General features: G+C 57.4%; 1 long non-coding RNA gene across 2 annotated transcripts; it reads left to right on the top strand.

Annotated features, from left to right (window-relative positions):
- Positions 1-66: 66 nt before the first annotated feature.
- LOC142033571 (uncharacterized) lies at positions 67-11,140 on the top strand. 2 transcript variants are annotated; one of them, XR_012651251.1, is made up of 3 exons: positions 67-414; positions 6,263-6,456; positions 10,896-11,140. It is a non-coding gene; the product is annotated as an uncharacterized LOC142033571 (long non-coding RNA). The 2 variants fall into 2 exon arrangements; XR_012651252.1 differs by lacking the exon at positions 67-414 and adding an exon at positions 1,186-1,220.
- The last annotated feature ends 3,326 nt before the right edge of the window (positions 11,141-14,466 follow it).

Here is a 14,466-nt window from a genome sequence, read left to right on the forward strand (position 1 = left end):
GCTAGGCGCAGCCAACCCCCCCCCCCCCGCCCGCCTTTCCCCAGGCGCAACCAACGACCCAGCAAATCCCCTCGCCAGGCACGGCTCGGCCCCCGCCCGCCTCGCAGCCGCCCCCGGGCACCGAGCAGGTCTGCGCGGCGGCTGCTTGTGCGACTCCGATCGGAGCTGCCGCCGTCGCCGCCGCTGCTACCGGGCGGGGAAGGTTTCCCCGGGCGCCGCCGGGAGAGCCGGTGCTCGCTCGGAGGATGCCAGCCCGCCTCGCCGTGCCGTTCCGTGCCGTGCCGTTCCGTGCCCCTCCTCCGCGCCGCGGCTGCGGGGAGAGCGCCCGGCGGAGATCTCCCCACCGAGGAGGGGCCGGGACGGAACCCGCTCTTGTATCGCATTAAATTAATCGCCCGGCTCCGGAGGAGGCAGGTGATTCTGCCAAACACAATGAGGGGGGTTTTGAGCGCTGCGGAATAAAGCGCCCTTCATGGGGGGCCGGTGGGCGGCCGTGCCCGGGCTCCGCCGTGGGATCGCCGGCTCCCGGAGGATCCCGGTGCGGGGAGCTCCGGCTCGGCGCACCCCACCCTTACCCTCGGGATGAATAAAACCGGGGCGCGGGGGAGCAGCAGCCCCCCAGGGGCGGGAGACGGGGGCTGGGGGGGGGGGCCGGGAAAGCTGCAGCCAGCCCTGGCCCCCTGGGATACGGGGGGGGGGGGTGAGCATCAGCCCCCCGCGGGGAGGCAGGGGCCGAGCGGCAGGGCCAGGCCGGGCGGGGAGCGCGGGGCCCCCCCGGGGCGGGCGGTGCGGGGCGGGCGGCGGTGCCCGGGTTCAGGCGGTGGCAGGCGTTGTTTTTCCTCGGGAGAGCGGAGGAGGAGGAGGAAATCTCCGGGTTTTTAATGAGGGGGTGCAGCAGGGCTGAGCGCTGGGGATTACACGGCGCGGAGACAGAGCTGCGGGCTGTGTGTGCGCGCAGGGCTGGTAGTCTCCGCCCGTCTGCCTGCTAATCGCACGTTTTCCGCTGTTAAAAAGAAACCGAGACGCTGTGGCCGAGCCCAGCGCTGTCTCTGTGACTGTGACATGAAAAGATGGCGCTCTCTCCCCTCCCCCAGCCTCCCTCTCGGCTTACACTTCCTCCCCAACAGCTTTTGCCTTCCAGTTTTTTAAAGCCCTCTTTTCTCCCTTCCTTCCCCCCCCCCCCTCCCCCGGCCGGATACCACCAGCTTCCCAGCCGATCGGTGGGTCCCTCGCTTGCGACGTTGTTTTTTTGTTTTTTTTTTTTTTATCTCTACCTCGCTATTTTCGCCTCTCCCTTTTCTCGGAAACCTCGATCTCCCCTCTCTTTATGTCTCGCTCTTTTGTGAACTTCTGCGGCTAATGGGAGGCAGTTTGCAGGAGGCGGGGGGGGGGCGGGCGGGATGTGAGGAAAAGCGGGGAGGGGGTTACCCAGCCGTTTCCCCCCCCCCTTCCATCTATTTCCTCCCTCACCCCCCGAGGCAGCGGGGGCAGGGAAACGAACCCGATCGAGGTGTGTGCGTGGCGGGGGGGGGGAGCAGGAAAGAGGCACCGGCGACCTGGGTCGCGCTGCGGATGCCCCCGCCGCCGCGGGAGCGACCGCCGGGGCGAGGGGGGGGGGGTAGGCCGGGGGGGGGAGCCGCGCTGGGGCGGTGCAGCGGGAGGCATTCCCGTCGGAGGAGTTTACCTGTCTAGAAATGTTTTACGATGCTGAGCGCAACTAAGGGGGTCCCGGCTCCCGGGACTGGCCGCGGCCCCTCTCCGAGGCAGGCGGGATGCTCCGCTGCCTTCCACCTCACTCCCCACGTTCATCACCAGACCGTTTCGAGAGCTAAGCAGTTGGGTTTTTTTTTCCTGTTTTTTTTTTTTTTAAGCCTGCAAATTAAATTCAGCGCCGCTCTCTCCTATTTTAGTGTCTGTTATGTTAATTGCACTTAGCGCTGGGGCGCTGCTCGCCAGGGATGCATGAAGGCCTCGGAGATTAACCGCAGGCTCCTGCTCGGACTTTTCTCAGCCAGCAGCGAGTTGGCGAGGGGCTGCCGAGGAGTTTACACGAGCCCGTGTGTTTTCGGGGCGTGCTGTGGCCGGCCGGCCACTCTGAATCCAGGGCCAGCGACTCTTGGCTGGCAGGTCAGGGTGGCAGCGGCTCCCTGTGCGCCCGCAGATCTATTTGCGTAAGGATTTGCATTGCGGGAGGACAGGTATTTTTTCCTCCCCGTGGATGGTAAAAATGCAAAATTAGCGCGACTGTTTCTAGGCAGAGACGCCACGATTACGTGATCTCGCTGAACCTGTCGGTTGTGCTTTCTGGAGCAGCAGGGAAACCGGACACCTTTATCAATGACTCCTGGAGCCGTTCTCCCGGCCGCTCGCCGTATTTATCACCATCTAACCCCAGGCAGGCCGCGAGTGGCGTGTCGCAGCCCCCTGCCCTGCCCAGGGCACATCTGTCCGGCCAGCTGTGCCCCATGGAATTACCCAGCCTCGCTGCGAAGGAGTGGGCATGTGTGGCCTTCCCAGACGCGTCCTTTCTCCAGCGCCTACTTCATCTATTCGTTATCAGGGGACGGCGTGTGGAGTGACTGAGCCTAATAAGTTGTCCACTTGTTCATTTCAGGAGCATTGATTTCTGGTTCCAAGGCACTCTGTTCTAGCACTGGCTACAGCTGCGGGGCATTTCGCAGCTGGTCCTTCGCCTAGACAAATATCAGCGAGAATGTGAGCGTTATTAGCCACATAAATAAATCATTAACGTCCACACAAATGTTATTTTAGCGTAACTTCCAAGGAGAAAACAGCCCGGCGGGGCAAGACAGAGAGGCGGGTTGCGCTGGACCGGCCTTCGCGCAGCCTGGCCGGCAGCGGCGGGCGGGGGTCCGCATCCCCCCCCCCCGCCGGCTCCGGCGTGGGATCCGGGAGGAGAGGCACGGCGCTCCCCCGCTCCCGATTGAACATTAACAGGGCCGGCCCGCCGTGGCACGGCCGCGGGGCCTTGCCTCGCAGACCTTTGTCTGCTCTCCTGAGGCCGGGCGGGGACAGCCGGGCGGTTTTTTTCTCCCCAAACGCGACGGCGCTAATGAGATTACCGGCCGGCTTGGCCGCAGCTGATGCTTGCGAAGCACCGAACCCGCGGGCAGAGCCCGGCTCAGCCCAGCCGCTGCGCCTCGTTAACGCGGAACCCACGGCAAAAACGACGTTTGCTTTTGGCCTCCCGCGAAGGGCTGCCGGCTCCCCCCCGTGCCCGGGGAGCGGGGAGCGGCAGCCGCCGCCGCCGCCCGGGCCGCGCTCGCCCTGCCCCGCGGAATCCCGCGGGTGCCAGTAAAGCCCTGCCTGGGAGCCCTGCCAAGGCGCTCTCGCTTTGATAATTCCGCGCCACGGCCGCTCCTCCGCTTGCTCCTAATCACGCAAATGGGAGCTTGCTCCGGCACTCGCCGTAATAAACAGGGAGAGCGTTTCGCCGGGCACCCAAAGTCAATAGCGTAGCGGGGAAGCGCTGGAAAGCTGAAATCTTTCACTTTTTTTCGCACGTAGCAACCGACCGGAGCGTTGTGCGCTCCCTCCCCGAGCCAGGCTCGGTGTGATTTACTTTCTGGTTGCGATGCAGATATTCACTTGTCAGTTCAAGGGCAGGACAGAAACTGTGCAAGCGGAGTCTTGTGAACGGAAATCTCCCATTTACGAGGTTCTGCTCTACCACCAAAAGCCACCCTCCAGCACCTTTGTTCTGCATGCAGCTGCTTTTATCCCCCCTCCCCGCCACATCTCCATCCGACCCTTCTTCCCACGTCTCCCTCCTCAGATGGATTCCCAGTCTTTTCCCGACTGACCCTGGGGGAGGCGGCGGGGAGGGGGGGGGGGGGGAGAGGACGACGACAAGGGGGAGGGATACCGGGGAGAGGTTGATGATGAATGACAAGGCAAATGATAAGAGCCGAAGCGACAGCAAAAGCAAACAGAAGTGGTCTCTGCTCTCTCGCAGGGCCCAGCCCCGGCCGCAGCCCCGGGAGTTGTGCCTATGCCATGAAAGCAAGGTTGGCCTCCGCAGGCAGCCCGGCTTCTCCGGGGCGAGATAAACACATTTCGGTCACGTGGCGAGCCTATACGGTGCCATGCTCCTATTTGCCTTCCCCGCTCGCTTTTCACAATAACATGCCATCCGCCAGCCGGCTCCGAAGGCTAAACCTCACCTCCCCTGGCGCCCGGCCAGCCCGCCCGGGTCCGGCCATACGGGGAGTCACCCACGGCTTCCCCGGGGAGGTTGCACCCCGGCCTGGGGCTGGCTGCAACGCCGACCCGGGGCTGGGGTCGGCAGCATCCCCGGTTTGGGGTTAGGGAGGAGGAGGGGGAGTTCCGAGGGGAGAACCCGAGGGGGAGCAGGGGCCGGAGCTGGCCGCATCCCGGCGATGGGGCGTGGGGGGGAGAACGCGATGTGTGTCCCCCCCTGAGGGTCGCGGGTGGGGTTTCACCCGAGGACCGCAGGTGCGGGGTGTGTGCGGGTGGTGTCGGCTTCGGGGACGGGGGGAGCCCCGTATCTCCGGGAACGACGGCCGGGCGCGGGGAGGAAGGGGTAGGGGGGCCGCCAGCTTCGCCGCTTTAAAATGGCTGAAAAGGGTGTCCCCGGGCATCCCGTCCCCGGTAGCAGCAGCGGCGAGCCCCGTCGCCCCGAGCACGGCGGCCGCCTGCGGCAGCCCCGGCTGGGGACGGGAACAATGAGGCACCGCGGGCGCGCCCGGTGCCTCCCCGCTGCCGGGGCTCGGCCGGGGGCAAGAGCCGCGGGGCCGGGGGGTGCAGGCGGAGGCGGGGGGGGGGGGGGGGAAGGCTGGAGCCGGCCAAGTCCCGTCCCACACACAACCCACCCCCCCCCTCCCCGGCCGGCGGAGCGAGCGTGCCGTTTAATCCCTTTATCCCCGCTCGCTGGTGGCGGTGCGAGCCGCCGGGCCGGGAGCCACCCGCCAGCCGCCCGGGGAGGCGACGTGGTGGCTTCGCGGCGCAGATGTCGCCGGGTGGGAGTAGGGAGACGAGCCCCACCGGCACCATCTTCCCAACGGTAGCAACGGGGGAGGGTTGGGGGGGGGTAAAGGGCGGCCCCCGGGGACCCCGCTTAGCCGCGCACCGGGGGGTTCTCGCCCTTCGGAGCCCCCGAGGGCTCCCTGCCGTCGGGCACCGGAGCCGTGGGCCAGCACCCCCCACCCGGGGCCCCGCGGCCTTCGTATCCACGCTCCCGGGGCAGGCCTCGCCGTCTCCCCGCGGGGACACGGTCCGCAGCCTCCCTTCTCTCCGGGCCTCCCCCGGGCGAGGCGAGGAGCAGCCCCCGGTGCGTTGCCCAGGTCGGGCAGCCACCGCTCGGCTGCCCGTGCTCCGAAATCCGGCAATTATGCAAATACCCGGGATGCTTCTCCCCTTTGATCTGAACTTCCTCGGAATGATCCCCCTTCTCATTACGGAGCATGAAAATGCCTCTCGGACGCGTCAAGTGAACTCCAGAGCTCCTTTCATCCCCTTTTGTTACCCGCACCGGGCTCGTCTCTCCAACCCCGCATTCCCCAAACGCCGGCAAAAAGGGGACGGAAAGGGGCTCCCGGGGGGAGGCGGCGGGACGTGGGAGCAGCCCGGGCCGCCGGTTGTCATGGCGAGGCCGAGCGTCTTCCCAAGTTATGTGCGACTAATGGGTTTGTGCCCCGCTCGCCTCCGGGTTCACCTTCCCCCCCCCCCCCCGCTGCTCGGCTCCCCGCCGACCTCCCCGCCCGCGCCCCGGGAGGCACCGGCGCCCCCCGGCCCAGCCCCGCCGAGCCCCCGGTGCCTCGTCCCCCCGAGTCACTGCCCGGGCTTGAGAAGCGGAGCCGGAGAGGCGGGGGAGAGGGCTCCCGCCGACGGGAGCGCGGTCCCCGGGCGGCTTTTCAACTCCATCTTTTGCTGCGCTCCTCGCCACCTCTCGCTTCGGTTTTGATAACTGAGAGTAACGAGGCACTGAATGTATCATAGGTTTAGTATGTCCACGCAACCGTGGATATGATTTTCAAGGCTCCCGAGAGCCACGGCTGGGATTTTTTGTTATCTTCTTTTTTTTTTTTTCCCCCCCCTTTCGAGGAGATATTAGGAAAGTTTGTGCTGTCTTGAAAACTATTCCTCCCGTGTAAGAAAAACATTCTGACCATTTGCTGGAGGCCATTTTATGCAACCTCAAGGAGGTTAATAGCTTGCATAATTTCAGCAATACCAGGTGTCTCCTTAATACCTTTTTTCCCTTTCCCTGCCATTCATTCAGGCAAGCCAGGAGCTCTGTAGGCTAAGCGCTCCTGTGCCAGACAATGAATTCCCACCTGAGGGGCCTGCACTAGAACATGGATGGACTTCTTCCCTGCTCTGCTCATGCATTCGTGGAGAGAAAGCCTGCACCGGATCTGTGAAACGAAGGGATGCATGTGAAGGAGGGCATGGACTAAGGGGGGGCTACCCTAAGTACGTAGGTTGCTTTTTTTATTTTGCTGGAATTTGCAATTTCGTCTAGAGAAACAGTGGCAGATACGGCACTAATGAAATTGTGCCGCTGCAAAACAAAGCTGAGCAAACGGGAGAAGGAGAATTATTTGAATTGTTTTTAAAATGTTGTCATGTTTGTTAACAGCTGCTTAACTCTGGTGCCTAGCAAGCTTTTGGAAAAGAAGTTTTATTAATTAAAAAAAAAACCACAACACAATCCCCCTGCTTGCTTACAATTAAATGATGACAGCTTATAACGCATTCCTTCAAGACCTCCAGTAATATCGGGGCTCAGGGGTCTTGAAATACCTAATTCATAGTTTTTTTAAACCAAGAACGGACCGTTATGATCAGCTGGTCTGACCTGCTACATATCATGGGCCAGTGAATTTCAGCCAGACGTTCTTGTATCAGACTCATAAATTCTGGCTGAGCTTTTAGCCTGGCATCCAATCTTGCTCTGAAGACTTTTAAGTAACAGAAAACCCACTGCTTGCCTCAGTTGTTCCAGTGGTTATGTCCCCTCACCGGTTTTTAAAAAAAATGCACCTATTTCTGCTCAGAATTCATAGAGCTTCATTTTCCAACATAGGATCTCATTATGCCTTTGTCTGCCACATTAAAGAGATCTCTACTATCAGAAATCTCCCCATAGAGACACTTAGGGCACTTAAAGACTATGATCAAACCAAGTCATAGCCTCCTCTTGGATAAATTAATAGATGGGATTTCTTTAGTCTTTTGCAATAAGATGCGATTCCCAGACCTTGAATCACTCTTGTAGTTCTTTTCTGATCCCATATTAATTTGCCAATGCACTTTTAACATGCAAACCCCACAACAGAGCCGGACACGGTATTCCAGCAACGGTCTCATTCATGTCGGAAGCATTAATGGCATCATTAAGTTTACTTGTTTAAAACCCTATGCAGATTACCTTTATAGATAGCCTTGGCAATACTGACTTTATTAAAACCCCATTTAAAAAGTCTCCTGTCTTCATGCAGACTAGTGTTGTTCATCAAATTCACAACGCTGAGCATCACTTGACCAAACTGCAGAGCTAGCTTAGTTTTTCTAGCTGGGGCTTTTTCAGTGCTCCATCAGCCCTAGCCTTCAGTAGGGCTTCATAATTTTTTTTCTTTTGTATGTAAGAAGCAACTGCTGCATATTCTCGTAATGGCACTAGCCCTGGCTGTGCACTAACAGCGAAGCGCGTAGACAGAGCTCCACTACACCATTCCCTCTTTTCCCTCTTCCTCTCTTGCAGTGCCGAAGCCCCAGTTAAGTTCCAGCAAGACTCAGGGTAGTTCAGTCCTTTCAGTGGCCGTGGTGGAGCTCAGTTTTGAGACACTCCTCCCCAGGTAGTTCACTGACAGCTTCTTCAACCACAGCAAACGGTCTACTTTCACACCCGAGCCCATTCCCCCTCCACCTTCACATCAACATCTGCTCCGAAAGACAGACATTAAGCAGGTTGGGGCTCTCCCACTAGATACCAGATGAGACATGTCCTCTGATAAAGAAATAGGCGATGCCCTTCCTCTGCCCATCCTGGTGGTGCCCATCCATTTTGCAGTCTATCTCAGCTTCTGATAGCCTTGCTGTGCAATAGCAGCATGGAATGGCAGGATCTCGGAGGACCAAGGTCCATGTGTTACACAAGCATTAACTGCACCGCTCCAGTAGCTTCGCAATCTCTGATCTTCTCGAGCTACACCGGGAAACGCTGCATGCAGCGAGTGCCATTGCACCGGGGGCTGCAAGCCTGGACTCTGTTCCGCGTGAGAGAGGGCCTGAGCTGTAGCTGGATTATCTGGGTGAGACTGGCTCCCAAAAGCCTCAACTGTAGCTAGGACTGCATTGTGCTGGGCCTCATATAACAAGGGTGAAACAGTCTGTGCCCCAAAGATCTCTTCCCGTATCATTTGTACCCTCAAAAGCAGAAAATCATATAGGACAGAAACAGTCTTGGAAATGGCTGGGCCTCAGCTTCAGACACGATCCCTGTGCTTCCTAGCAGGACTCATACTTGAGCAACGCTCCTTTATTTATTTTCCTCCCAAATGATAGGTCTTTTTCCATAGTCCCAGTTGGAGATTCACGTTAATCATGACGTCGCGGTCGTGTATCAGACCAAAGGCGCTTTTCCCACCAAAGGCCATCAGACTGGCCCGCGGCGTCTTCTAGCTCGCTCAGCTCCCCAGGCTGTTCCCACTGACATCTCTGCCCTAACAGAGGTCGCGGCACACACTGGAGACGGGGTGAGCATAGCGGGCCTGCGCCGTGGGCACCTTCTGGTGGGAAAGCAGCTACGACCCGCCCAGGAAAGCTGGTCCCCATGTAGGAGTGATTCTCCATCTGCACAGAGCTGATTAAGGGACTCGTACACCACTTATTCTGCTACTGCCTCCAGGGACATGGTGCCAATACAGCGTAAAGCCTGTGTAGCTATGCTTTTTACCCTGGGGTGAACTATGATGAAGTTCACATTATGTTAGAGGACCCTGAAGCTGCTGCTGCAACACCCAGAGAGGGCCAGCCTGCATAAACCAACACCAAGATGAGGGCAGCACAGGATTAAGGGTTAAGTTGCTTTTGTGTATATGCTCCACCTCATGTTCTGTGCCACACAGTTGCACCACAACTGCCCCTTTAAGCTTAAATTATCCACAATAAAATTATTTTTCCCATGACACATGGCAGAGCCTTCATGTCCTACTAGTAGCAGCCCTCCCCTCGTTTATACTTTCCACGTGCCCTCATTTTACTATGAGTCAGACACACTTGCCCTCTCTTCCTATGACTTACACTTTCCTACCTCAGAGGACACGTATATGAGAAGATAAATCTGATGGCCCAGTTTATGGGCATCTTCTCGTACAATTGGCATCACTCCTTTCCAAAACCACTGCTAGATAGGCATTGGGTTCAAATCAAATTCTCTGTTAGCCCCGACCATGAAAAAGCGAGCACAGAGAAGTCACCTTTGTTATAACAAAACACCCCTGAGTTGCACTTAATTCTAGCAAGCAGCACATTACCCTCACTTGCTGTACCAAAATGCAATTTATAATTTTAAAAAGCAATAATCATTCAAACCATCAGACCTGCAGCTTTGAAGCACGGCGTATCGCCGGATGGGATTGCTTCTCTTCTTTCTAATTTACCTGCAAGCGCACATCGCCCAGCCGCTCGTACAACCTGCTCTTTCTTCCTTCCAGGCTGCTGCACCCAACAGCATTTGGGTCTGAGCGACTGTTTTGGGGTCTGCTCTCCTCTCACCCTCCAAGGGGTTTGTCATTAGTTTTCATGGAGAGCAGAACTAGGCTGTATGTGGAAAACCAATATTGACATTTCCTTGTTTAAATATCATACATCAGAGGGGGGTCACGGGAGCCAAGGCCACCAGAAAGGGTTCCCCCACAAGCTATTATTTCCTTTTAAAAAGCACCAGGGACCCAGCAGTCTCCCCTGGGCCTCACACCCTCATGTCTGCTCTCCTCAGCGAGCTGGCTGACTGCTGCCAGTGCCACTTAGCAAATACAGATGTTCAGGTCTTTTTCTTTCACCACGGGTCTCGCTCATCCCCGTGCCGAGGCCGGGTACTAAATGAATGCCTCGTTTAAGCCCTCTTCTCAAGGCTGTGCGAAATACATACCCCATCTGCGCTTCACCTTGGTCTTTGCTTGCAAAAATCTACAGCGCTTTCCTATCAAATTTGAAACAAATGGCATTCAAACTTATTTTAAAAATTAATTGAACCAATACATCAACAACTTCCATGTTTTCAGAGCCTGCACAGCCCTCGCCTGGGAAATTAGAACTGCGGGAGGGTAATTTTGCATTTAAATCAATGGAGCTCTCTTTCCCGACAAGATTGCCTTCACACTTTGTAAAGCCAAGCAGTCCTACCACGGTTCAGAAGAAAGCCTGTTAGGTGTCCTGCCCCCAATCTCCCTGCCGGGGGGGCTTCCGGGGGGGGCTGTGGGGGTGTAACCCCCCCCCCATTAGCACCACCCAGTGCAACGCTGTTGGGGGGTACTTCTACACCCTACACCCCGGTTCCCTTCTCCTCCTGTTCATCCGAGCACCTCGCCTGCTGTGCCTTGTTCCTTGCGTTTTCCCCTACTCCCCGTGTGAGAGCGTTTCACCCTGAGAGCGGGCAGGCTCTCAAGGTGAGATCGGATGCTGAGCTAGGAAAAAGGGTGTTTGGGGAGCGCTCGGAAAAAGGAGCAGAGAAAGCGACAGAAGACAAGCCCTTTACCAGGGAGGGAACGGCTGCAGGATTTCTCTTTTTATCTAAACCCCTGAACGGATTTGCCGCTAAAAAAAAGGTAATCCACATTATGTAGAAACAAAATTACATTCACATGAACACACGCATACAAACGCACACTGTTCTCTTCTAACTGCAGGACACAGGCTTTGGGAGTGGTGGCCTCGGAGAGACGTGGCAAAGGAGCCCGCGGCTGAAGCCTGGAGCTCGCCTGCCTCCCTGTACCATTGGCATCGCCGTCCTGGTCATCTGCTGTGGTAGTTTTTACAGTTTTGCTTCCGTTTTTTTGGGCAGACAGAAACAATCTGCCTTCTGTGCCTACAGAGTGCCCAGCATGCTAAAGCTGCTGTCAGGTAACACAATACTTGTGAACCTGGAAAGATAAAATAGCACTGAAATTTAGTGCATGTCGATCCCCCTATTTATCCCTCTGCATCCTGAACCTTACCCTAGTCCAAAACTTCTCCCTGCTGTTTTGTGTTTAGATGATAGCCACAGTCCATTAGGCGATGCAAGGCAGAGTCATACCCCGAAGAGTTTACAAATCTAAACAGAGCCCAGACAGGCAGCATAAACAGAGTTTATAAGAATATGAAGACATCGTTGAGGTGGTCACGTAGAGGTCTTTAAGAGGTTTTGGTGACAGGACTTGTGAAATCATTTTTCTCCTTCTCGGGAGCATTCCGGAGGCAGCGAGTTGTTAGGAAGTGGTGAAAAAGAGAGACGTTGCGCCTTGATAACTGTTACTGGGCAAGCGTCAAAGGTGTAAGCCCGGTTGCAAGAAGGCCTGCAGGCTGGGGAGGACGGGGCACCTGCAGCCTGCTACTGCTGGCCGGGGAGGGCTGGGGCTATGAGAGGAGCCTGGGGTACGCCTGTGCTCCAAACTGAAGCAGCTTTCATACTTTTCGGTGTCCCTGCCAACTGCACCACGCCATCGGGGTTTGCTCGTCCTGCTTTAGTAGTGTTCTCCACTGCTTTGTTTCTGAGGCTTAGCCATCGCCACATAAGAGCACTTCCAAGGAGATATTAAAATGCCTTCGGGGCAGCAAGGGACAGCAGCAGGAGGACTATCCGAACCACTTTGGTCTGAGACATTTGGACTTAGATCCATCCAGGCGTTAATTCAGTGAAAGCCAGACAGGATCAGGCTGAAACTGGCATTATGCGCTGTTGGAAGCAAATCCAATTCACATAGTTTTAAGCACACGCAAACCGTTTTCTATGGGGACCTGGAGTGCTTTACAAGAGCGCTCGAGGGACCAGGTGACTTTTAGCATGGTGAATTTCAGCAGTGTAACCAAGGCTTAACATTATGGCCATAGCCCTCCCTGACGTAGGGATGACTGCCAAGGCCAAGCCAACAAGTTGGAAAGGTTTTTTTTTCTTTTTCCATTGCCACTGTCTCTTTTCCAGCTTTTTGTTACGTATACTGCTTGGAGAGAAAAGCACTGTATCGTATCATCACGACACAAGCCTGTGGTTTTCTCTTCCTGCTAAAATGCTGGGGGTACCTAGCGAGAGAACAGCTCTGTGCAGAACCTACAGGGAGGTGCAGAGACCCTGGGGCCATTTTTGCCTACTGCTCTTCAGGTTGCTCAAAAGTTTCAGTCCTACTTTCAGTCAGTGAACGAGGCCCAGGGCCAGAAACAGCCGTGGCTGTATAATACCTAGGCAATACCTCTCCTGTCACAAGGCAGGGACCCGTCAACTACACCCAAACCCCATCAGGCCCCTGGGAAATGGGTTCCAGCGCTGGTTTGCCACAAATCTTGCCCCAAATACGGAAGAAGGACCTCGTCTCAAGCCAACCTGAAACGGTTGCGTAGACACACAAACACATATCCGCTGTCGTCTCGTTCTTGCCCTCTTCCTTCAGGTGCTTCCTTGCCATGGGAGGGGGTGTCCCCAAGCCCTCACTCGCATGTACCTACAGGACCGCTTCCCAGCCACAGCTTATATTCAGCTTTCCCCAGACAAGAGTCGCTCTGACATCTTCACACACGCACACACATAGGGATCTTTCTGAATGCCGTGTTCACGCTCTTTTGCGCTCCCGCTCCCCGGCAGACCGGGGCTCAGCCTGCCCAGACATGTGCCACCCCACACCTCGTCCCCACGCTCTGCCCAGACTCCGTCCCCATCTCCCGCTCCTCCCGCAGCTCCGACACCAGCCGCGTCTTGCAGCACCAGAGCAACCGCTTGAGGTGCAACAAGGGCACATGAGTCATTTACCTCCTAGCCAGCCCTGCCTGCTGTGCTCCAGCGGGAGTGACACAGTGCTCTTGCTCCTGGTTCTTAACCGGCGCTCAGAGGTACAGGGCAGGTTACAGATTTTTGCCTTTCTCTGGCTTTCGGGCTTAGCAGCAGTGCTTTGTATTCGGCAGGCCTCGCGGTCTGCTCGGCTGCACAGGCTGCTGGCTTGCTGCTTTCCCCCTTCGCTTCCTCTGCCGTCCCCGATGCATTAAAAACTCCTCCAAGGGCCAAGCTGGGGGGGGGGAGGCGGGGGACGGGGTGAAGGGAGAAGGCAGATTCCATGGGGCACCGGGGCTGGGAATTGCTCCAGGGTGCTGGTGACAAGCATGAAAGTAGCTGGCCTGCTCTGCAAACGCAGGGCAGTCGGGAGCAGGGGGTCGCAGGCAGGGAGGTGTCGCTTGCATGACCCGGGACCGGGGCCACCACCGGCTCGGGGGGGGGACACAAACCACCTTGGCTGGCTCCGGTCAGGCTCCCGCGGTGCTGGGACATCGCTCCCAGCCACACACCGTGCTTCATGGCCTCCTCGGCGACCCAGGCACGTCTCTACCGGCCCCACAGTCCTCTCGGCGAGCTGGTCCCGTGGGACACGGGGTGCAGGCCTGCCCCGCTGCTACCAGTCCTGGTCCCGGTCCCGGTCCCGGCCCCAGCCTTCCTCCCGTAGGGCTGGCCCCGAGCAGCGGGACATGGCCTAAATCGTCCCAAGCCACAACCCTGACGGTGACTGCACCGTGTCGTGGGGGGACGCCACGATGTCCCGCCGGGCTGAGGATATGGGGCGGGGGGGGGGGCTCCAGAAAATCCCGAGTGCGTGCTTGGACTGCATCAAAGGTATTTATTTGGATTGTCCCTTGGCTATAACTTCCATCGTTCCCCCTTTGTTTTATAGCTGCTCAAGTTTACTTGCAGAATTAAGACAGATTTTGGGGGGAGGGGGAGGAAGGGGGGAGGAAGCCTTTGTTCTCCGGAGTGTGCTTGTCTTACTTTTGCATCATGTGGCCTGAGCGGCACCCCCCCCCCCTCCCCGACCGTATTTACTCTATCTCGAGTGAGTCCTTTGAAGGAGAGGGCAGAGTCGTCGTTAACCCTCTGCGTGCCTGCTGGGCCCTCCGCCGGCAGAGCCCGCCTTGGGGACGCAGCAGCTCCTTGAAGCCCAGGGTATCGGTTTGACGGACGGCATCGGTGTGTCGTGTGTGTCCTCGTTCCCCCCCCCCCAAAAAAAAAAAAAAACAAAACCAACTCACAGCGCCCATCCCGCGGCTGGTCTCCGCAGCAGCCGTGCGCACAGGGAGCCGGCGGTGGTGGGCCTCTCGGAGAGAGCCCGGGGATACCCCCTTGATCACTAGCAGGCTAGCCTGCTTAACACGAGGTTGGAGGTGCCTACAAACTCGAAACAGCTGCCGGGCTTTGCTCTGGCCTGCCTGCTAAAATACGCCGATCTCCTTTTAATCTGTTTC

This window comes from Buteo buteo, chromosome 8 (genome assembly GCF_964188355.1).
Source record: "Buteo buteo chromosome 8, bButBut1.hap1.1, whole genome shotgun sequence".
Classification (NCBI taxonomy): domain Eukaryota; kingdom Metazoa; phylum Chordata; class Aves; order Accipitriformes; family Accipitridae; genus Buteo; species Buteo buteo.